Source organism: Equus caballus, chromosome 9, assembly GCF_041296265.1.
Source record: "Equus caballus isolate H_3958 breed thoroughbred chromosome 9, TB-T2T, whole genome shotgun sequence".
Lineage (NCBI taxonomy): Eukaryota > Metazoa > Chordata > Mammalia > Perissodactyla > Equidae > Equus > Equus caballus.
The window spans coordinates 81,185,082-81,208,233 of NC_091692.1; the positions used below are offsets into that span (position 1 = coordinate 81,185,082).

At 46.0% G+C, this 23,152-nt stretch overlaps 1 long non-coding RNA gene across 1 annotated transcript; it reads right to left on the minus strand.

The window, feature by feature from the left end:
* Positions 1–15,941: 15,941 nt before the first annotated feature.
* Positions 15,942–19,876, minus strand: LOC138915450 (uncharacterized). Its single transcript, XR_011421394.1, has 2 exons — positions 19,694–19,876; positions 15,942–16,161 (listed from the first exon to the last, which is right to left on the minus strand). It is a non-coding gene; the product is annotated as an uncharacterized lncRNA (long non-coding RNA).
* Between the last annotated feature and the right edge of the window lie 3,276 nt (positions 19,877–23,152).

Below are 23,152 nucleotides of genomic sequence, written 5' to 3' on the forward strand. Positions count from 1 at the left end.
AAACACAATTCTGTCCTGTCCTTTTTCTTGGGTTGTTTGTGTATCTCTGCCTGTCTTACCCATCATTTCTCCATAGAAAGCAAAAGTCTATACATGTATTCTACTTACTAAGTATGCCTGATGCCTGGCACATATGAGGTCTCAGTATGTGGAATTGAATTTCTAAGTTGTAGCCTAGAAATTGTGGTCCTTGAACTAAAAACCATTTTACTGTTTGTCTCAGACGATTCAATGAAAATAAAAATAAACCAAGACATAATTTCTTTTAAACAACAGTACATTCATTTCAGGAAGAAGAAAGTAATTTAGAAAGAAGTACAGAATGTTCATCTTCTTTCCCATTCTGACTACAGCTTGAGAAATTCAGTCCCTTAAGGGATGTACTATTTTCAACCAGGGTTTACTGTTGATAGTGACTTAAGAAATAATTTAGTTTTTTAAACATCTGCTTTGCTAAAAATGGTATTCCGTAAAAACCTTTGCTCGATATCTTCAAATTGTGCATTTATTGAAAAGATGGTGCATAAATTAGATTTTTTCCTCCTCTGTCAACTAAGCAAAAGGAGTGGTTATCTTTAGTTCTGTTTTTGAGCATTTTACAGGCTGTAAGGTTATTTTTGAATATCATTCATTCATTGTCTCAACAGGAATATGTCACGCCCTTGCTAAGCTCCTGCTATTATTCTAAAGCAGCATAGGGAACATGAAGACAGACATTTACCCTCAGGGAGTGTAGAGGCCATAGGGAGAGAGAGACACACAAATACATGTTCTTAAAACTATGTGCCTGTGTGGTGATAGACATTAGCACACGGTTTGTCAGGACATCCACGAGGACAGAGCACCTAACCCAACCTGGAATAATCAGGCCAGGCTTCCTGGAGTTGCTCTTGAGCTGGGTCTTACAGGATGAATAGGAACTGATGAAGCAAATGGAAATAAAAATGGGAGCGGGTTGGGCATCCAGATGGAGGAGACAGCAGGAACAATGACAAGAGGAGGGGAACCGCATGGGGTGCTGTGAAGGACAGAATGTGAGGCAGAGAGTGAGGAGAGCTGGGGAAGGAAGAGGGGCAGGGGCAGATGGCAGAGGGTTCCGTGAGGATTGGTAGAAAGCTTGGGCTTTATCTGAAGTGGTGGGAGCCGCTGAAGAGCTGTAAGGGGGGGAATGATGTGGGTAGATTGTACTGTAGGTAGGTATCTCTTGGGGGGTGGAGGGATGGATGGAAGTACACTATGGAGACAGGAGACAAGTGAGGAGGATGTGGCTGTTTCCAGGCAGCAGCTGATGAGCACCAGGGCCAGGAGAGCAGTAGCTGGGGCAGTGAGGAGGGGATGGACTTGAGACAGGCGGAGGAGGCAAATGCTGCAGGCCTTGGTGATTGACCGCATGCAAGGGATGAAGGTAGGGAAGTGCCAAGGAGGGCTTGAGATTCTAGTTTAGTTAAAAGAAGAATGAATGTTTGGATGGGAGGCTGAGGACTAGAGTCTCATTGTTCTGAATGAGACCTCACTTTCGCTGGTTTTAGGGCCAAGAACAGAACCACCTCTGTGTTCCCTCTGCCCTGGGGGAGGTTACCTGGAAGGACTTCTTCCTAACTGCCCAGGCCTGCCCAGAGAAGAGGCAGGAACTCCATTTGGAACAGGGGATCTTCTCTTTTTGCCCTCACCTATTTGATCCGCCGTGAATAAGATGGATTTTCTCTGCCTGTGGTTACAGTGCATGATCTGGTACCATGAAATGAAATGGTCCATTTTCACATGCCTTAAAAAATGTTATAAATATATGTAGTTCTATTTCTCACTACAAATAACTTATAACAAACTTTAAGTATATAAGCAAATAATGAAATTGCCTAAAACCAACAAGTGAATGGGTGTGCTAAAAATTTGTTTTATATCTGTATTTTTTACCATCCAGTTAGTACCACCTGCTAGACCCCTTTAGGGGGATGCCTCACTGTGTCTTTGTGGGAGGTAGTGCTTACTTCCAAATATAGGACCTAAAGGGACTAGATCTTCTTGCCCCCTGCTGTGGTCCAGCCAGGGGCAGTCATGTGACTGATCACACCCTCTTCTGGGAGACTGATGGAAGGAGGTTGGTGGTTCCTCGTTGGAGGGCATTCCTGGCCAGCGTAGTCGGAGGGGTGCTGACTCCAGGTGGTCTCTGCAGCAGCAGCTTTGCCATGGTCCTTCTGCCTGGTCCTCCCGGTTCCTGCTTCAGTTTCCACACCTGTTTCTTCAGCCTCTTGTTGGTGCTATGGACCCTGAGAGTCTTCCAATAAAATTTGTGTGCTTAGGAGAACCAGGGTTGATTTCTGCTGCTTGCAAACGATAATCATGATAATGTGGAACTTCCATGTAGGAGAGTTCTTCAGAGACTGGGTCACTCACAGACACACAGTCTCTTCTCCATCCATCCTTCCTGGAAGCCCCTGCAGTCTCATGTGCTTATGTGTGCTCTCGGGCCAAGGGCTGAATTAGATCAGAGAGAATGATTTGTGAGTATTAGGACTTACCGAAAGAAATAATCTGCTGAGAAAACTGGACTCAAGCCCTGACAGGGGATTTTGACTTGCACAAAACTGGCAGATTTAGAAATATCAAGACAGAGAAGAATGTTGAGCTGTCCATGTATGAAAGAAGATGAGGAATTGAAAAGCTTAGAGCTGTAGATTTTTCTTATAAATCCATGGCTTGAGCATCATCAGGGCAGCAAGGCTGAGTCCAGAGAAAGTTCAACTGGTGACATTTTATAGATTTCCCTAAGGTACACGTTTTGTTATAAACAGGTTCTAAAATTGATGCTTTGGATGTGGAATTTAGCTTGAAGGCAGGAGGAGGGGAGGAACATTTATTGGATATCTATTGTGTGTCTGACTTTTATCTACCTTGGTTTATTTAATTCACCCCCAAACCCTACAAGGTAGGTATAGCATCCCTATGTTATTCATGAGGAAACTGCACAATTAGAATCACACAGCTCACTGTGGCAGAGCTAGGATTTGAATCCAGGACTTTTGACTCCAAAGCTTGTGCTTTTCCTATGACACCATTTTTTTTTGTCTCCTGAAGGTTACTTGAAGCCAGCGGGGAGAATCCGGACAGAGAGAGTGGACTGCCAGACCTTAGGGAGAGAATTCTTCTTCCATGGAGATGAGAATCGGGACTGAGGACAGAGCTGGCTGGTTTTGAACATAACTGCCATTGTGTGGCCTGGAGGGACCTCGAGTGTCTTGTATCCCACACAATTCCACCTCTGATAACCAAGGAACTCACTTTACAGCAAAAGAAGTATAGTGCTGGGCTCTTGCTGACAAAATTAGCTGATATTACTGTGTAACCCACCACTTGAAGCTTGACAGAACCACAGAATGACCTTCTAAAGACCGCTGGGAAATAACGTCCTAAAAGTTTGGGGCTCCTGTCCTACAGACTGTGGTAAGTATAGTGTTTCCTCAATATCCAGAATATGTGGTTTCAGAACTAAGAGGAGAGCTGGGAGTAGCCCCATCTCATTTTTAGACTATTAGTGTTATTTACACGAACACCTAACAACCCGCTGAGAGCATTTTGGCTCCCCATCCCTGAAATCTTGGGTGGGTGGGATTCAGAGGTCCTGGTTTCCACCGGGGAGCACAGACATGGTTCTGTTAGAGCTGAAGCGGAAACTGTCCCTGGCCATTTAAGGCTCCTCATGCCACCAAACCAACAAGAAGACAGAAGTTTACTGTGTTGATTGGAGTGATTGATCCCCATTATCAAGGGGAATTAGGTTACTGCTACCCAATGAAGGCAAGAAAAACCATATCCAGAGTCCAGAAGACTCACTGGGCCTCTCCTTAGCGGTCTCATATACAGTAATAGTGGTTAGTGGAAAAGTGTGACAACCTGGTCAGTACAGGGTCACTAAGGGCTCTGATTCTATGGGAATGAAAGGTTGACTCATCCTACCAGGTGAACAGAACTCCAGCAATCTGAGGTGCTGAGGGTGGGAGAAGGTGGCATGGGTGGTGGATGAAAGAAGCTGTGACTGTTGATTTCAGTCCCGTGACTAGTAGCTGAGGTGTGCACTGTGACTTTATGCCTGTCTTATCTAATTGACTATAATTTTCTTTTTCTACTAGGCTTTCTGCTACTGCGTGTGAAGGGTGTGTTACAATTTAGGTCTCAAGTGAGAGTGTGGCTGTATTGACATCTCCTTACCACGACATGCCAGTTTATGGGACTTTGTGTCTCAGTGATGTTGGGGATGAGAGTCCCTTCATCTCAACGAAGGGCAAGGTGGATGCAAAAGGGGTGGACCATGCAGGTTACTCTCAGCATCCCTCACCTTCCCTTCCCCCAATCCACTCACTGTCCTTCTCTAGGCCCAGGGAGGCTGAGCCCTACAGACCACCTCACCCGGGCTCCCTTGCCCTCTGGTTTCTGGTTGGGTTTGGTCAATGGAAGTTACTGGCAAAAGATTAGAGAGTGAGAGGAGCAAAGTCAGAGATTTCTTCCTCTCTCCCTCTTTGCTTCCGCACCACTGGCTTAGCTGTTCCATGACTTTGGTTCCTGCCAGTCAGCTCCTCTGCCCTGATTTCAGCTCTCGTTAGATTCAGCAAAACCATTTTCCTCCTCTTGCTCCTTAAGACCAGGCGTAGCAATGGCTCCCTGCTGTCCATCTCTTGCAGGCTCCCTTAACTCTCTTCACACCTCCGTAACTGATCCCTTCATTAAAACCTCTTCAGTGAAACCATTTGAGCGGAGTTTTGTAACCTGCTAGGCCCTGTGTGATACAAATTGGGAGCTAACTTAATTTTATTGAAGCATAAAATTATCATTTTATTCATTTCATTGAAGCAGTCTTCATTTTCCCAAAGGATATGTAGTAGTGTTTCTTGAAAAAGCGAGTGTTTCTACAATGTTTAAATCAATTAGACCTACAAATGTTTGATTTCCATGCAGCCTTCCAGGAGGAAGTCCTGCCAGGAATAATACAAAATAAGAGGAGGGGGCTATTTTAAAAGTCTCTTTTATCTAAGAAAGTTAGGCAAACGTACTTTTCCCCCAGCATTACTTATGGTGAGTTACATCATTTCTATGTCATGGGTGAGAAAGCTGATTTCTACAGACATGTGGTAGATTGAGCTGTTACACTGCCTTTTTCAATTGGCTGTCATTAAGTTACAATCCTTTGGGATATGCAGTCACCAAACATTCATTTATTCCTTCTCCAAGCTTTTATCTGGTACTTACAGAGTACCACACAGAGTCCTGCCATTGCTGAAACAGAGATGAATGAAGTGTAGCCCTTGCCCACCAGGCAGCAACTGGGTGCAGTGAGAGCACCACGGGCAAGTTCATGCAAGTCTCTGCTTTTGAGTGTTTCCATAAGTAAAAGTAATCCTACCTTTCATTCATTCATTCAACAAGTGTTTGTTCCTATGTGCCAATGCTAGGCACTGGAGGAATAAGACTGAAGAAAAATGCATAAAAAAGAAAAGGAAACAAAAAAACCTCTCCAAAACACAAAACAAAAGCAAAAACAAAGTGAAACAGAAACAAAACCCAAAAAGCAAACAAACAAGCCCAAAAAAAACCCCAGCGCCCAAAAACATAGACTCAGTCATGACATTTAGAGTCTAGGGACCTACTGCAGAGTTGTGAGAATTAAATGAGATGTTTATGGAGAGCAGGCACATAGTAGATGCTTAATAAATGCTGGAGATTATGATCATCTATTGGGGAGACAGAGCCATTGAAATAAAATGTAATGTGTGCTATATGCGAGTAAAATGGTAGAGGAGCACAGAGGAGGAAGGAACTTATTCTGTTATGGGGAAATCATGGAGGGTTCCATAGAAGAGGTGACATCTGAAGGACAAACCTCACTTCACTGGACAAAGGACAAGGGAGGATGACATTTGGGCAGAGCAAAGCCATGCAGGAGTGAGAGTGCCATGGTGTTTGGGAAAAGGTGTTGACTCAGTTTTGCTGGGGCAGAGGGGGGTATGGAAGGAGAAAGGAAATGAAGGTGTGGAAGCGAGGCGAGCATCTTCCATAGTGTTCGACCCCTAGAACACTGGATATGTGCTGAAACCAGGATGTGTCCGGCCTTGTGGGTGGGGCGCTCCATCTTCTTGTGCCTTAAACAATTTTAAAGGCTGAAGCAGCATAAGGAGCCCCTAATGCCGGGGAAACCAATGGAGCCAAAGTGCTGGTGAAGTGTGGAAAGTCTGCAAATATTAGTGCGGGACCACCATGTTTACATGACACCCCCTCCTTGGCAGGGTTCTTTCTAGAGAAAACACGCAGATTGTGTGCGACAAAATCAGTTGCCTTCTACAGCACAGTAAAAATATAAGATACAACATGAAGACCAGCACCATAAGCTTCTGAGATTGGTCCACGTCAGAAGATCGATGTCAAGGACTGCGTTATTTTTCTTATCTATTTTTCAGAACCAAAGGGAAGGAAGGAGAGCCCACAGCCAATTGACAATCCATAAAATAACAGTTATTGAGCACACAGAGTGTACCACGCACAGTGCTGAGTGCTGCTGATTCAAAGATGAATAAAATGAAGTCGGTGGTCTAGGGGGAGCTCACAGCCCAGTGCAGGAGACAGTTGTGTTTACAGACTGAGTGTTGCCCAGTGTCAGGCGAGGCGTGGGGCGCCATATGTTATCCCCTGATCACCGTGAGAGGCAAGTATAATTATCCTCATTCTCAACTGTGAGAACTAAGGTTCCCAGAAGTTGAATTACTTGCCTGAAGTCTCATAGCTGGGGTATCAGTTAGGGTCCCTGCAGGGAACAGATGGCAGGCTCAGATAGGGTAATTGAGAACAGTTTAGTAAAGGGGCAGTTTACAAGGGTATGGGCAGGGTAAGGATGGTGGGGCACCCTGGGCACAACAATGTCCTGGGGACAGCAGTGGGAGGAGGATTCCCACCCCTAGGCTTACAGGGGCAAGTGGAGGGACCTGTTACACAAACTGGGAGACAGGAGCGATGACTGTAGGAGAGGGCCACCAGGTAAGAGCTGTGGATACAGCCAAGTCCCAGTGACTTGGGAGAAAGGAGCCACAGGGAATAAACACCCTGACCTCGCTCTCTTCCTGACCTTCAGTTTCCAGCTTGTGCCTCCCATGGATGAACCCAACCAGAAGTTGGAGGGCAAAAGAGGCTGCTGATGCAGCCTCCGGGGGGCACAGAGCAAGGCAGGGAAGGGCAGAGCGTTGGGTCTGGAAAGACAAATGGAAAATACCGAGCCCAGCCGATAAGGGAAAAAGAGGAGGCTTACCTCCCACTTTCTTCTGACCTCCTGTCTCTTGCCTTTCCCACTCTGCCATGTTAAAGCAGCTGCTCTCTGACATATACGTGGCTCACCTTCGCAATTTCCTGGAGGATGATATGAAATGTCAGCAGGATTAAACAGCATGGAATGGTGGGGTGAAGTGCATTGTTTCTGTTTACTCTGACATCCATTGCCCCCCTTCTTTTGACAACAGCACCCCTCCTTGACACTTAACACATGCGCATTGGGTGGGGCTGCCCCACTTGCAGGCGACAGCGTGGGCACAGGGCCCAGGTGAAGCATTTCTCCACAGGATCGGGTTGGAGGCTTGGTGGAACTGACCCTGAAACTTACAGATGTCACCATTTCCTGCGACAAGCACAGAGGGTACTCTCAGCAAAGTGGCCCAGCAGGTTTCAGGCTGGGGGTTGTGCTGGGAGAACCGCTGCTTGAGGGCCCCCCATTTCTTCTTAGGAGATACATTTGGGTTCGTGGTGATGGGATTCTGCCTGTCCAGGGTGAGGTCCTGTTGAAACTCCTGCAAGGTCATTTTCCATGATTGCAAAAAGTGCCTTTGTCGAGATCCTTTATCAAGATCCGACATCTAGGGTCTGGGAACAATTTTTTACCGGGCCACCAGCATCATCTTGTTATATAGTTCCTGTGCTATATATTTTGTTATACAATTATCTATCTACCTATCTATCTATCAATCATCACTCATCTTATCTATTTATCTTATATATCTTGTTATATGGTTCCAGGCATCCTGCATAGGCATCAAATTACAGCAATGATATGGTAACCAGTGTGTGGGCTTGGGTAGTCATTTCTCTACAAGGTCTAGAAGGGGCTGAGCACAAGCCTGGCCATCATCTTAGATACAGCGAGGGATTCAGGGCATGTGACCCAAATCAGGCCAATCAGGGCGAATTGCAGGACTCCCGTTGGTGACACTGGGAAAGCTCTTCTCCACAGGAGTTGCTGAGGGTGGGACATACCCCTGCAGCTGTTGGAAGCCATCTTGCCAGCCATCTTGCCGCCGTGAAAGAAGATGGAGAGAATGGAGCTAATACAGAGGATGGCACAGCTGAAGATACAGGTGAGAGTGACCAACTCGTCTCAGACTGCCCTGATTTTAAAACTTAAAGGCCCACCTTCTAGGAAGCCCCTCAGTCCTGGCTGGACCAGGACAGACTCTACCTCAAGTAGAGAGTGAGAGTGAGTCCTGATGACATCATCTGAGCCCCCAGATCCAGCTCTTCCTGTAGACTTTTCACTGGCTTCTGTCCTTTGCAAGGGAATGGGTCCTGACCAAGGCAGAAATGGGCAGCTTAGGGGACAGGAGCATCAGTGTGGCTTTGACCAAGCCACCAAAGTCTTCCAGAACTCCTTGATTTCGCCATCTTTAAGATGAACGGGTGGATGACTTTTATGTTCTCTTCCAGCCCCATAAAGTCTGAGCATCTGTATCAGTCCAGTCTCGCAACTGCTCCTCTCCCTTTTTAACGTTAAAACGAAACAAACCTGCTGTGCAGAGTGTTCCAAGATGCAAGCAGTGTGCTCCAGCTGATCTTATCGTCCCTTAGCACAGTTTTACCTAGATGAAAGGGAGGGCTATTAAAATATCTGCTTGCAACTTTTATGTGGAAAGATCTGGAACCCTAGGCATGAAATGCTATTCAATTTGCTTGTGATGTTACACAGCCGGAGAGTCTTCGAGAATCAGGTAAGTGATGGCTTTCAGGCCAGAGCTTCCACAGGCAACCTGAGGCAGGGTGTGTTGGAAGTCCCAGCTCTCCAGAGCACAAAGAGATCTAGCCTGGAAGTCAGGATTCCTGGATCCTAGAGTCATAACTGATGACGTAGTGGTTTAGAGTTGAGGACGCCTTTTAACGTATGTTATCTCCTGTGAGGTGCTCCCTCCACCCCCAGGATTCTTCCTCAGGTACTGGGTTTTATTTCACGAGTTTCCACTCACTCTTTGGGTCTTATCTTAAACGTCCTTTGGGAGGTTTTTCTGGCACCTCTGGGACAGCTTGGTTTCTGTAGTGATCATGGTGTAGCAGGCTAGATATTTGTTGTCAAGCACAACGTCTCATACCCCCCTTTTTTGATAACAGCCCCTCCTTTCCTTGGCAGGGAAAATTTCCCCCTTGCTTTTTGGTTCTGGTGGGGCTGTTAATCACAGTGCCTGCCTCCCTCCCCACAGGGGTTGCCGGGTAACCAGGCTGAGCCATTCACAGTCCCTACCCCCGGCACGGTGATTAGTTCCTAGATAGGCATGTGACGAAGCACAGCCAATCAGGATCTTTTCTGCAATTAAGCTACAGAGACCTTGAGAGAGGGATGGTCTTTCTGATGGGGCTGCTAAGCCGGAAGCTGTGCAACCAGAGGCTGTGTTTCTTAGCAGCGCTGAGGAAAGCAATCAGCATTCAGAGAGAAGGAAGGCAGAGCCCCGAGGGAAGCAGTGATGAGGAATGCAATAAGAATGGGAGCCCTCTGGAGAGATAGACTCCACATATCATAATGGGGACTGTTTCAAAGTGTACCATTCAGTGGTTCTTACTACATTCACAGATTTGTGCAACTATTACTATTATCTAATTCCAGAACATTTTTATCACCCCAAAGGGAAATTCCATAAACTTTAGCAGTCACTCCCAATTTCTCCCTCCTCCTAGCACCTGGAAACCACTAATCTACTTTCTGTCTCTATAAATTTGCCTATTCTGGACCTTTCATATAAATGGAATCACACAACATGTGGCCTTTTGTGCCTGCCTTTACTTAATATAGGGTTTTCAAGGTTCATCCATATTGTAGCATGTCTCAGTACTTCATTCCTTTTTATGGCTGAATAATATTCCATTGTATGGACATACCAAATTTTGTTTCTCCATTCACCAGTTGAAAGACATTTGGCTTGTTTTTGGCTATTATGAATAATGCTGCTATGAATTTTTCATAGAATCTTACACAGTTGTAATAAATTATTTCCGTGATATTTGTTAATGTCTGTCTTTCCCACCAGACTATAAATCCATGAGTGCAGGAGAGCTTAGACAGTGCCTAGAACCTACTAGGTGTTCAGTGATTGCATATTTGCTGAGAGAATAAATGAAAGACATAGGCATATAATCCCCATTTTACAGAAAGGGAAGCTGAGGGTCAGGGAGATTAAATAACTTGCCCAAGTCATACAACTAGTGCATCCATCGGAGTTCTTAACTATAAACAACAGAAATCAACTCCAGCTGGTTTAAGAAGACAAAGAATTTACTGAAAGGCTCCTGGGGAGCTCACAGAATCACCAGGAAGTCCCAGGCTTACAAAATGAGCTGGAACAGGAAGGCAAGATGGCAGCCAGGACCAAGGCCAGAATTGTGGTCACTGGTGAGGACACTGATGACATCTTGCCTGACCAGAGGACATCACCAAGGTACCGTTGCCACCATCACTGTCCCTGGAGATCAGAAATTGCTGCTCCTGCTGCTGGCCTCACCAGAATGGCTTTTCCATTGGCCCCACTTCTTTGCATCACCAGCTTCTGGTTGAAAGCTGGTGGGTCCATCTGATTGGCTGTGACTTAGCTGCAAGGGAAGCTTGGAAAGTGAGTACCTGGCCTTTCAGATTTCTATAGCGGAGATGGGCTCTGCCTTATTCCAGCACTCTTAGTGGGGAATTCTCTAGAGCAGAAAGATTTAGTATTGGGTAGAAAAAATAATTTTCACTCTAGTAAGAGGTGGAAAGCCAAGTCTCTCCAAATTGAATACATTATAGTTGTTTGCTAGTTTCTGACAAAATGCCCGGTTCTCTGAACCTTTTGAGTTAGGGAGAGACTTACTGTGTTATTTTTCGTCTACTCCCCATTCTCCAATTGTCAGGTGTCAAAGTTATGACAGGTCATCATGTACTCAAGAGGCCTGTTAATTTCTTATCTATCCCCCACCTTTTATTTTAAAAGCAGATCCTGCCAGAACACAGTGCCCGTTACATTGTAAGCAGAATTGAGTGCCTTAAAAAAATAAAAAGCCAAACAAAAATACCCAGAAAAATACGAGGGCTTCAGCCTCCGATCTTGCTGTGCACATGTGATTGTGGAGTTTCCCTGCTGCTTTAGGCCTTGAGAGGCGTGGCTGGATCTGCCACCCTCTGTACTAACGGGAATGTATTGAGAAACATGTGGCTTTTTCCTCAGTTGATGTCCCCGGGACTTTTCATGAGTGAACTCCCTGTGTCATTTCCTCAGCATCACCTCGAGGGAAGCCAGCTCCAGCCCCTCCATCTGGTGCTCATGGAAACAGAGATGTTGCACCCTCTGAGAAGCTTCATCCTGAATTAAGCAGTCTTTGATTAGATCAGTGTAAAAAATGCACCCACTCTCCTCTTCCCTTGGGCACATGGATAATTAAACCACATAATTATTCAGAACCACTAAGGAGATGCCAACCTCCTTGTATTTAAGCCAAGAGAGCTCAGCTTTGCCAGAACTTAGGGGAAGGACATTCCAGAGAACAAGCCCATCTCTATTTATTATCTTGGATTTTCCAGCTTGGGGGATCTTAGAGAGATTCCACTTCCACCCCAACCATTTTATAGGAATTGGGGCTGGAGAGGAAAAGCACCTGCTCAGACTTACGTAGCTCAAAAGGGGCGGGGCCAAGGCAAAACTTTGGTTCTCCGTCCCTAAAAGGAAGGTGATAAAACTAAGAAAATATTCATCTGTGAATCACAAGCTTGTTATGCTATCAGATAAAAAATATATGTGGAAGCAGTATTGTAAAATATTTGGTAAATTTAGCAGACTCTGAGCAAGTGCTCAATCTCTGTGCCTCAGTCTCATCATCTGTGAAATGGGAATAATAGTAGCAGTCCTGCACCATCAAACTGTATGAGGATTAACGAAGTTAAAACGGGTAAATTACTCTGGAGAGAACTTGGCACATTGTGTGTGCTCAATGAATGCTACCTACAATGGTGCTTTATTGAATCTAACACCCAAAGGAAACTTCACTTTGGTCCTGCTTCTTGACTGATTAAAAAGTTAAGTGACTAACTTACTCTCTTCTAAATTTTCTTGTTGGGAATCTGTCCAGAAGCTGGAGTCTTGCTCTTCCATCTTAATGAGCCTTAGGAACCATAGAGAGGGCTGTCGTGGATATTGGGGAACTTGGCTGTGTCATCTTTCTGAACATGCAGCCTCTGGGTTCTGTCCTTCGGGGTGAATCTGTTTCAAATCCTGGCTCTGTCAGTTGCTGGCTGGGTGCCACAGGCCAACCCATTCCTTTCTTTGGGCATCTGTTTCTTCAACTGTAAAAACAGAGTGAATAAGCTCTTCTTGGTTCTAGATGTTTCTGTAAAAGGTGTAGGCATTGGACCCGACTTGATTGATTTCCTAGGATAGGATGGTATAAGTTAAGCTTGTAGATTCTAGAGTCTGAGTCCTGGGTTCAAGGACAGTCTTGTGTGACTGGGCCAATTATTTAACCATGCTAAGCCTCAGTTTTCTGATCTGTAGAATGGGGGTGATAACAATACTTCCTTCAAGGTTGGTTGTGAGGATTAAATTAGATGCATGCAAGCCACTTAGCAGTGTGTGGCACCCCGTGAGCTCCTAGTAAGTATTGGCTGTAGTAATGACAGCCACTGGAAGGTGTTTGTTTCTAATGCTAACTCCCAGTATTAGCTTCTTTCCTCCATGTTCTTAGTCTTTTCCTTTGAAGTCAAATACAAAGTTTTGTTTAACTGAGAATTCTGGTTGGTTGAAGGCCGGTGAATCAAGACTTGGCTCCCCTCCCATTTTGTGGTTCATGCACATTTATGGATAGAATTTGCAAGGGGCCTGCTGGGCATCAGATGGTGCTTGTCTTGAGCACTTTCTTTCTGAGGAAAGGAAATCCATGTAGGTTCCCACGAAATGGCCACTACTGTGAAACCATTGAGGCAAGCCGGCCCCTGGGAGGTCTGGGTTAGACAATATCTTACCAGAAGTGGAAGCAACTTCTTCAGAAAAACAAAAATATATCTAATATCACGTTTTGTCTGATTGTATCAGGAATATATTTTTCTTGGAGATAAATAAAAAAGAAGTAACCACCCCATCCACACAAAATTAAAAAATGGTTATAAAATCTCCTGTAAACAGCCAGTTCTTAGTAAGCTGGACCCAGAAGATGTGGGTTCAAAGTCAAGAGTAGAACGATATTAGATGGATCGCATAAAAACACAAAGAACATGAACTGGTTATGGATTTATGACATGTTTATGAGGCTGAATATTTGCTTTTTTAAGAGCCTCCTTCCCATGGCTTTGCAAGGAGAGCCAGATCCAGGGAATGCCTCTACTTGGCCTCCTGGGGAGAGATGGGGGTGGGGAGGAGGCTGAGGGGCTGTTTATCGGGTGAAGGAAGGGCAAGGGAGCCAATGAACTCGCTCAAGTCTCGGCCCCTCCACTTAGGAAGTCACCTCAAGGGTCTTGGTGTTAGCCAGCATCTGGCAAGTGGTCCTTCTGGAAGAGAGGTCTTATAGTGGATTCTGGCTCCGGCCAGCTCTTGGGTCCCAGGCCATGGAGGCCTTGGCCCGTTGGTAATGGAACTATTTGTCTTCTGTGTCTCTCAGTTCTCCTTCCACGGCCTGTGGTCCACTCTGTAGCTTCCTTGCCCCTCGCACCTTGCTGGCCAGCTAGTACTCCATCAGCACCCTCTCCCCGGCCTTCTTTCAGTGCGTCCTCTTCCCTCACCATCCTCCTGTTCATTGAGCCCATCACTCTATTCTAGATCAACCAGTTATACTACCTAAGTATTAATAACACCATGCATTGAGCACTCACTGCTGGGTGATTTACAAATATTATCTCAAATCCTTACAAAACCTCAGAGAGATGGGCATTCCTAGCTCCATTTTTCATATGAGAAAACTGAAGCTCAGCTTGGTTACTTGACTTATCTCAAGTCCCATAGCGACTTAGCAGCAGAACCAGAATTTAATTCCAGGCCCTCTCTGTCTCCAAGATCTAGGTTCTTTCTGCAACCCCAGTGGTCTTTGAACTGTGTCACCATGGGACTTTTCTCAAAACAAAGTTGTATAGAAGGTAAAGAAAGATGGAGCTGTCCCATGGGGAGAGGGGATGGACACTCTTATGTGTTGACAGCCATTCATTTTGAGTTAACTGCTAGGTAAATTCTATTTATTAATTAATTCAGTGGGATTGAGTTGTTTTTGAGTACATACCTTCTTGCTGTAAGCCAGTCCCTGGGCAACTGACTTCCCCTCCCTAGGTTGTAAAATGGAGATAGTAAGGCCTCCTGGTTAGGTTGTAGTTGGGTTTAGAGGTGGTGATGGTGTAAAGTGTCTGGTAGGTGGGAGGCACTCCATAAATGGCAATTACTACTATTTCTTGCTTGATTTTAATGAAAATACCAAGATTACGAGGATTAATTTCTTTTTTTTTTTTTTTTGCTTTTTCTCCCCAAATCCCCCCAGTACGTAGTTGTATATTTTAGTTCTGGGTCCTTCTAGTTGTGGCATGTGGGACGCCACCTCAACATTGCCTGATGAGCAGTGCCATGTCCGCACCCAGGATCCGAACTGGTGAAACTCAGGGCCGCCCAAGCGGAGCACGTGAACTTAACCACTCGGCCATGCGGCTGGCCCCAGAGGATTAATTTCTCATTTAATGAATTACCTAAGAGGGTGTTGGTTTCTTTAAAGACACCAGAATTCAGACGGGTCTTCTAGGCTCTCCAGCCTTGCACAGCCCAGAACGTTCTATCCACCTAGGAAAACGTTCAGGGTGCTGGTAAATGTCAAGTCTGGGCAGAGATGCACACAGCTGCTCTCCTGAGCCAGCCAGGCACACCACCGGCAGGGAATTTTGAAATGGGACACTGATATTCCAACTTCCCAGGTGCTTTGCAAAATTCTTTAGTTCCGTTGCTCCTGACGGCAACTCAGAAGGGCTCTGATCCCGACACCACCCTGGACAGTGGATGACTAGGGAGTGGTTATTTCTCCCAAATTTCTTTCAATGGCTGGATTCCTGATACAGGGTACATTTCAAGGAGTATCTTTCACTTGGAACAGAGCCAAGAGCTGGACTGAGGGGAGGGACTCAGGCCAGGAAAAGCTATGCTAGGGCAGAGCAGGGCAGAGAGGAAATAACTGCAGGCTCTTGCAGCTGCCACTCAAAGAAAGCAAGCTGTTCTTTCTCTACCTCTCAGATCCCCTCTTCCTCCGGCTGCCACCAGTTTCCATATGGATGTCCTACGGGAGCCATGGGGGTCTCCAGTTAACCCCAGAGTATTTGTTAGTGTTCCCTGCAGATACACAAGGAAAAAAGTCAGGTTGCCAGGAAGGGCCTCTGTGACACGAGGTGTTTCCCATGCAGAGTAAGTGACTTGGGGAAATTGTATATGCCTTTGGGCTGAGTTTGGCCCGCTGAGGCCAGGATGTTTGATCGTCTATGAGGGTGTATGAAAGCTGGAAGGGTCTCATGGGTCCTGACCACTGACTTAGAGTCAGAGCAGTCGAGAGCTGGGCTTTAGGAGATGCTCGAGGGCTCTGAGAAGTGGTGACTTGTCCTGACAGGTATTTCTTGAGTATATTGGTCAAGGCACTTGGCTGCAAGTGAAAGAAACTCAAACTAGTTTAAGGAAAAATAAAGAGCAGAGGGGATTTATTGGCTCACGTGTATGAAAAGCCCGGGGTGGCTCTTGGGCTGTGGGCATGGCTGGAGGTCCCTGGGCCTCTGTCTCTTTTTCTTCATTCACGTCCTTGCTCACCTCTGTGTTGGCTTCAACACCAGGCATGCTTCTCTCAGTGGTGACAAAGGTGGCCAGTGGCACCTCCCAGCTTCAACTGTCCTTGGAGCTGGTGATCCTAGAAATAAGGGAGAGCATCATTTGCAAAATTCTAGCCCAAGTACTAGGAATGGTGTGATTAACCAGGCTTGGCTCACAAGCCCATTCCCTGAAGCAATTGCTCCTCCCAGGAGAATTCTGCTTAGTACCATCCGAAGCTGAGAGCATGGGGCTGTCCCACCTGAACAACCTGGACTGCATATAGGGGAGAGGATCCCTCAGAGATGCTGGGCAGACAAGAAAGCTTACCTCCTCCACAATGAGCACCTCCCATGGCATCAGCATGGCAGAAGTGAGGGACCGTGACATCCATTCTCTGAGATCATAGCCTTGTTGGGGAGTGTGGCATGTCCCATGTCCCTCTGCCTTTAATTTCTTTTCTTTCTTTCTTTTTATTTTTTGCTGAGGAAGATTGGCCCTGAGCTAACATCTGTGCCCATCTTCCTCCAGTTTATATGTGGGACACCTGCCACAGCATTGCTTGATAAGCAGTGCATAGGTCTGTGCCTGGGATCCAAACCAGTGAACCCAGGGCTGTGAAAGTGGAGTGTGTGAACTTAACCACTGTGCCCTGGGCTGGAGCCTCTGCCTTTCTTCTATGGTGATAGAATTTTTGCTGTGGTTGCCTGGGGTAAGCAGAATAATGCTCCTCCAAAGATGTCTACATCCTAATCCCCAGAACCTACGAATGTCTTATGTTACATGGCAAGGGGGAATTAAGGTCACAGATTAAATCAAGGATGCTAATCCCATGGCCTTAAAATAAGGAGAGTATCCTGGATGATCCAGGTGGGCCTAATGTAATCACAAGAGTCCTTAAATGGGGACGAAGGGAGCAGAAGAGTCAGGATCAGATACAGCAGAGGGAGAAAGACTTGCCCGGCTGGTGCTGGCCTTGAAGGTGGAAGGCGCTGTGACCTAAGGAATGTGGGTGGCCTCTAGGAGCTGGAAAAGGCAAGACGTGGATTCTCTCCTGGAGCTTCCAGAAGGGCTCCCAGGCCTGCCGACACCTTGATATTAGCCCAGCGAGACCCTTTTCAGACTTCTGACCTCCAGAGTTGTGAGATAAATCTGTGTTGTTTTAAGCCATTAAGCTTGTGGTAACTTGTTACAGCACCAATAGGAAACTAATACACTACTCGGAAGAAAAGAACTTTGCTCAACCTCTTTTGCTTCCAAGAGTGGCTGTGATTGAGTTTTGGGGGTAGGTGGAGCGGTTGCAGGCCCAGCTCCCTTCCCTTCTTCATCTTGTCCATCCTGCTATCTAGACGTGGATGCTGTTTGGACCACAGGCTGAGGCCACGCCCTACAGAAGCTGGAGGAACGAGCTGGAGGGAGCAGAGCCACAGAAGAGCCTTGGAATTTCTGCCTTCACGTTTTGACTTGAGTGAGAAATGAATTTTTATCTTGTTCAAGCCACTGTTATTAGGGGCGTTTTCAAAACTCACAGCTGGAGCCAATCCTCACTATTGTAGAAAGAAAAGGCATTCACGCCGACCTTTAAAGAAGTCCCACAGATCCAGTCTCTACAAGACCCAAGGGTGATCCAGGAGCTCTTCCCGGATCCCTGACTCTTTCCCATCCCCCCCAGCATCTTTTCCATCAGATGCTGCAGTCTTAGCTTCGCAGCCTCATTTTTATCCCACCTTTGCTGTTGGCATCTATTCTTAGGCACCAACCCTAACCAACCCTGATTCACTTTGACCGTCTGGCTTTCTGAACCCTATGCTGCCTTAGTGAGCACCCATGACCCAGTTCTGGCCCCACGGGACTAACGCCTACCCTGGCTGGCCTCCCCCCACATCCCAGCCAGATAAAGCTCAATAAGAATGCAAGGTTTAATTAGCATCGAAGACCTTGTCTCTGGGTCTCTGCGTGTGACTTCAGAGGAAATCATAGTTGTAACAGCTAACGCTTATTGAGAATTTACCGTGGGACAGAAAATTAAGTGCTTTACTTTTTAACTGCATTTAATTCTCAGAACAAGGCTAGGGGTAGGTGCTAGTGTTATCTCACTTTACCGGTAAAGAAACTGAGGCTGAATTAACAGAGAAGTTAAACAATTTGCCTGAGGCCACTCAATTGGGCCGAGCCAGTGTATAAACCAGGCGGTCTGATTTCAGAGCCCAGGCTGTGATACATTAGGTGTACTGCCTCCCAAGCCCGGCTACTGTTGTCTTCTGAGCATTTCACTCAGCGAAGTGTTTAGATGATCATAATAATGGCTCAGGACATCTGGCAGAGCTGCCATGTACGGTTGTGTGGACTGTGCACTGCACAACTCAGGCAGTGCCTTTTGCATTGTCATCTCTGTTAATTGTAACCCCTGGAGTTGTGTAGTGGATAACCTGCATAAATATATGTGGCTACTCCGAGGCCCAGGGCCTGCATAAACCGATAGTGGGAGGTCACATGGAAATGCCAGGAACTCAGTTGGGGGAGCTATTAAAAACTGAGCTTGGGAGTTGGTGTTGAAGATTAAGAATCAGGGAAACAAGCCAAGGTAATGGGAGACAGGAACGCAGAGGACTCTTGCTGGGGCAGCCTGACAAAACCTGCTGGATGGTTTCCTTCACATCCAGACCTGTACTAGGTGACTCTTTAAAAAAGCAGGAGGAGTTAGTTTTGTTGTTGTATCATAAAACTAATACATGCTTATTGGCGAACATTTAGAAAACATAGAAAAGCTTAAATAAGAAAATAGTAGTCATTTATTGTCCACAACCCAGAGAAAACCACTGCTAATATATTACAGTGTTTTCTCCAGGCTCTTCCTCCTCTCTCTGTTTCTTGATGGATGGATGGATAGATAGGCATAGATATAGATATAGATTTCTCTGTCTCTATCTCTCTCTACATATATATGTATATGTCACTCCTCATGGGTTAAAATCAAGATATATATTATATTTTATATATATATATGAAGAGAGAGATTCGTACATGGTTCATGTTAAAAATATTAGCTCATTCGGTTTGTATAATTTTCACTACATCCTCTAGAAACGGTTCAGATGGAATTGGGCTGACTCTTGCTTATCCTGTAGCATCTTCAAGGCCGTACCTGGCTGCTAACACAAGCTGCTAGGCACTTCTTTCAAGAACTAGTGGGCCGTAGAATGGAGAGGCTGTTAACAGGACTGAAGGGGAGAAGTGGGAGTGATGCTCGGGATGCGGGAGAATGCATCACAGTCCAACCCAGGGGTCGTGAGCGTTGAGGGGCCGCTGGAACACGTGGGCCAGCACGCAGTCATGAGCCTGCTTGTGCCCCAGGGAGCTTGGCGACCTTCCGGATGATAAACTGGTCCTCCTGGAAGAGACCTTTGAGATGATGTGGCGCAGGCTCCTCCCCCCTCTTCATCACCCTCCTGCCCCACCTTGACAGCACAAACACATTTTCTAGATGAGGGAACTAAGACCTAGGGAGGTAACATGACCTGCTTGAGGTCATAGAACGAGTCAGTGGTATACTGGGACCAGAACTCAGGACTTCTGACTTCTTTCCAAGAATCCAGCATGTCTGAAAACGCGTGCTGGAAGGCCAGACTTACCACATACTCTGGTATAAAGATGTCTTCTGTGGTCAAAGGCTGCACGCTGTAATCCTCTGAGAATCACGAGTGCCTTAGCTTACTAAGGCCCTGAGAAGGCCCGTAGCAAAGAAGGCTATTGAACCTGGTTTACTCCAATGTTTCTTGAACTTGCACGTTCATGGAACTCTTTTCTCATTGATCATCTAGTCATGTCTTGAGGAATATATTTGGGGAAAGAGAGGCTGTGTTATACTATACTGCCTGTACACTTAGACTAGCAAGGATACCTGAGGACATAAGAAATGTCACACTGGGTCAGACCCACAGTCCTTCTAGCCCGGGAATGTGTTCTCGGATAGGGTCACCAAGAAGTGTTGCAAGAGCTTGTGGCTGCCCTCCACTGAGGCCAAGTTTAGAGGCTGGAGACTGGGTTTTCCTTAATGGCCCAACAGCGTAATATGACACTGTTGTCCCCAAATGGATTTAGACTTTTGAAAATTTCAAGGAGCTTACACTAAATAAGTTCCACGGGAGCAAGTTCTTGTGTGTTTTGTTCATCTCTGTGTCCTCAGTGTCTAGAAGAGTGTCTGGCACATAGTCGGCACTTGATAAAGACTTGATGAATAAGTGGAATTAAATTTCTAATTACTTTTGAGGGTTGCAGAATTCCAAAATCATTTCCTCTGAGTGACATAAAATCTTTACCTCTCCTCTTCCAGGCTCTGAGACTTACAACTTACGATGCAGACTGAACAAATGTTTATTGAGTGGCTTAATGTGTGTGAATCCTGTGCTAGACGTGTTCCCATACATATAATCTCTGATTTAATATTTTCAATGACCCTCGATTTTCCACTCGAGGGGGCTGAGGCTTGGAGGTGTGAAGTGACTTGACTGAGCTGGTATTTGTAATAAGTGGTAAAAACTGCGATTTCAGCCCAGGTGTTCTCAATAAGGGGCAAAGCTGAGATTTGTGACCCCGTGGCTGGAGCCAGGTGTAGCTTATCGATGGTGCCGGCCTGGGATCCTTGAAGCGGACTTGAGATGAAGCAACAAGAGGCAGGCCCTGATGAAGACGCCTCCAGGTTATAAAGGAAGGCCCTTTCTCTTCTGAAAAGTTGTCTGCAGCAAGGACTGGTCATTATGCCTATCCTGGGCGCTAACTGGGGACCCCAGGCCACCTGTTGTGTGTATCTTTGTGGAAAATAATTCTGCCCAAGGCAGGGTAACTCTGAGAACTGAGACACGTGAATAGTTCCCAGCTGATGGAACAGCTGAAGCAGTCAAGCCTCCCAGGCCTTGGTTACAGCAACACAGCGCATAACACGCCAGCGTGACTCCAACTGCCCCGGGGAGTCAGCAGGTTGATATTTTCCACCCAACACTTTGACTGCCCAGGCGTCGATCTTACTAGCACGAGAGTAACTGCTTTGGTTTACTTTAAGAATTAAAGAAAGACAACCATGATCACACCTGATCGCCCTCTGAAAACAGTGTCTGTTCTTTGAGCTAAAGCATGGAGTACCTAATTAAACTGCAGTCAAGAGAAGGTATCTGGTTAGGTGAGAGGACTGGTGGATGGAAAATTATGTCTCAGATTCATAGGATGACAGAACTGGGAGGAGCCCTGGAGATCATCTGGGTCCTCAGCTTACAGAGGAGGAAACTGAGGCTCTGAGGTCACCCAAGGTCACATAGCTGCCAACTGGTAATTCTGGACTTCAAACTCAAGTCTCGTTCTTGGGCAGTTTTCTTTAATCTACAACATCCTGCTGTCTTGAATACCATTTTGGCCGCATCATTCATGCTGTGTGACCTTACACAAGTATTTAACCTCTCTGATCTTTGCTCATCTGTAAAATACAGGCAATCATAGTTACCTACCTCACGGAGTGATGGTAAGGAGTAAGTGAGATTGTATCTGTAAAGTGCTTTCCAAAGTACCTGGCACACATCATTCCTCAGTAAATTAGAGATTTTAAAAATTCTTAAACAATATTGTCATTATCCTTCTATATTCTAGACTAGCATAATCTCCCTAGGTGGGGGAATTGGCTTAGGAGAAGAAAAGGGCACCTCCATCTGCCTGCCCCCTGCAGTCCAGGAATGTGGGTACATCAATGATGTTTGTGTTGGGGCTTTCCCGGATGTTAGTTTCCATGCTTTCCCAGACATACAATGTTCTTGTGAAACTTTGGGCTTTTCCTGCCACTGAGAAAAAGTCATCTGATAAAGCCACTCATATGAAGATGCCAAGGATAACGTTCTGCTCCTCTCGGAATGCCTGGGAGATGATACTTAGTGCAGAGTAGAGCATTTCCACTGGGGGAGTCTCAGGTAGCAGTCCCAGTGGATGGGAGAGAATTTGGACCTCGGAGCCTGGTCTTCCTGGATCCTCTACAGTCAAACTAGAGGAGGTGATCATCTGCTTGGCCCGTATCCAGGGCTCCCGTCAGCCCCCTCTCCCACCATCCTGATCTGTGCCATGTCCTCTCATCGAGCTTCCTGCGGGGGAAGCTGATTCTCGGTGGTGGGAGGGGATGGACTGACCTCTCTCACTGGAGTCAGGGCGCCTGGGATGTGGGCTACCCTGTAGGAGCTGAGGCGCAGCCTGAATACTGGGATGCGTTGTGTCTCCTAGACTCTGCCTGGGCTCGGGTCTTGAAATTGGAAGTTTTCCACAAGTGAGGTTAGCCAAGTGAAAACCTAATGCACTTTCTCTAAAGTAGAACTATTAAGAAACCAAAGCAGAGAAAGTATCACCATAAGCACAGTGAACAATCCATTTAAATAGCACAGATAGGTTTCACTTTGTGTCATTGTGCTAATTTAATTCAACATTTGAATAAATACGCTTTCTTCGTGTAAGGCACAGCTCCGTGCCAGACCGAGAGCCAGGAGCGCTCTCGGGTCCTTGTTCTTCATCCCCCATATTCCCTCCAGCACTGAGTCCATGATGTCCTTCCAAATATCTCTCCAGTCCACCTACTTCCCTCCATGATCACTACGGTCACCCCATCCTCCTGCCATTCCATACTGTGGTGGCCTCCTGTATGTCTTCACTGGGTCCCTCTTATCCAGTTTTTTATTGCAGTGTCTCTAAAACTTTGCACACAATACAATCCACAGAGCGCAGGCAGAAAAACATTAGAATTTTGGTTTTTATTTATTTTAAATAAAATTAGAAATAAAGCTTTACTGATACTCAAAGAATGAATTGACCCTGGCACCGCGTCCAATCCTTCTGTCAGCCAGTCGCGTGTCATGTTTGGTTAGAGAGGCCTCCCAGAGGCTCTGGAAGATGGCAAGGTTCATGGGGTGTCCTCATGGCTTCTGCTTTTTGAGTTTTTTCCCAGCTTTATTGAGGTATAGTTGATAATTAAAAGTTTTATTCATTTAAGGTATATAATTAATGATTTGATATACATTTGCATTGTGAAACATTCATCACAATCAACCTAATTAACATGTCCGTCA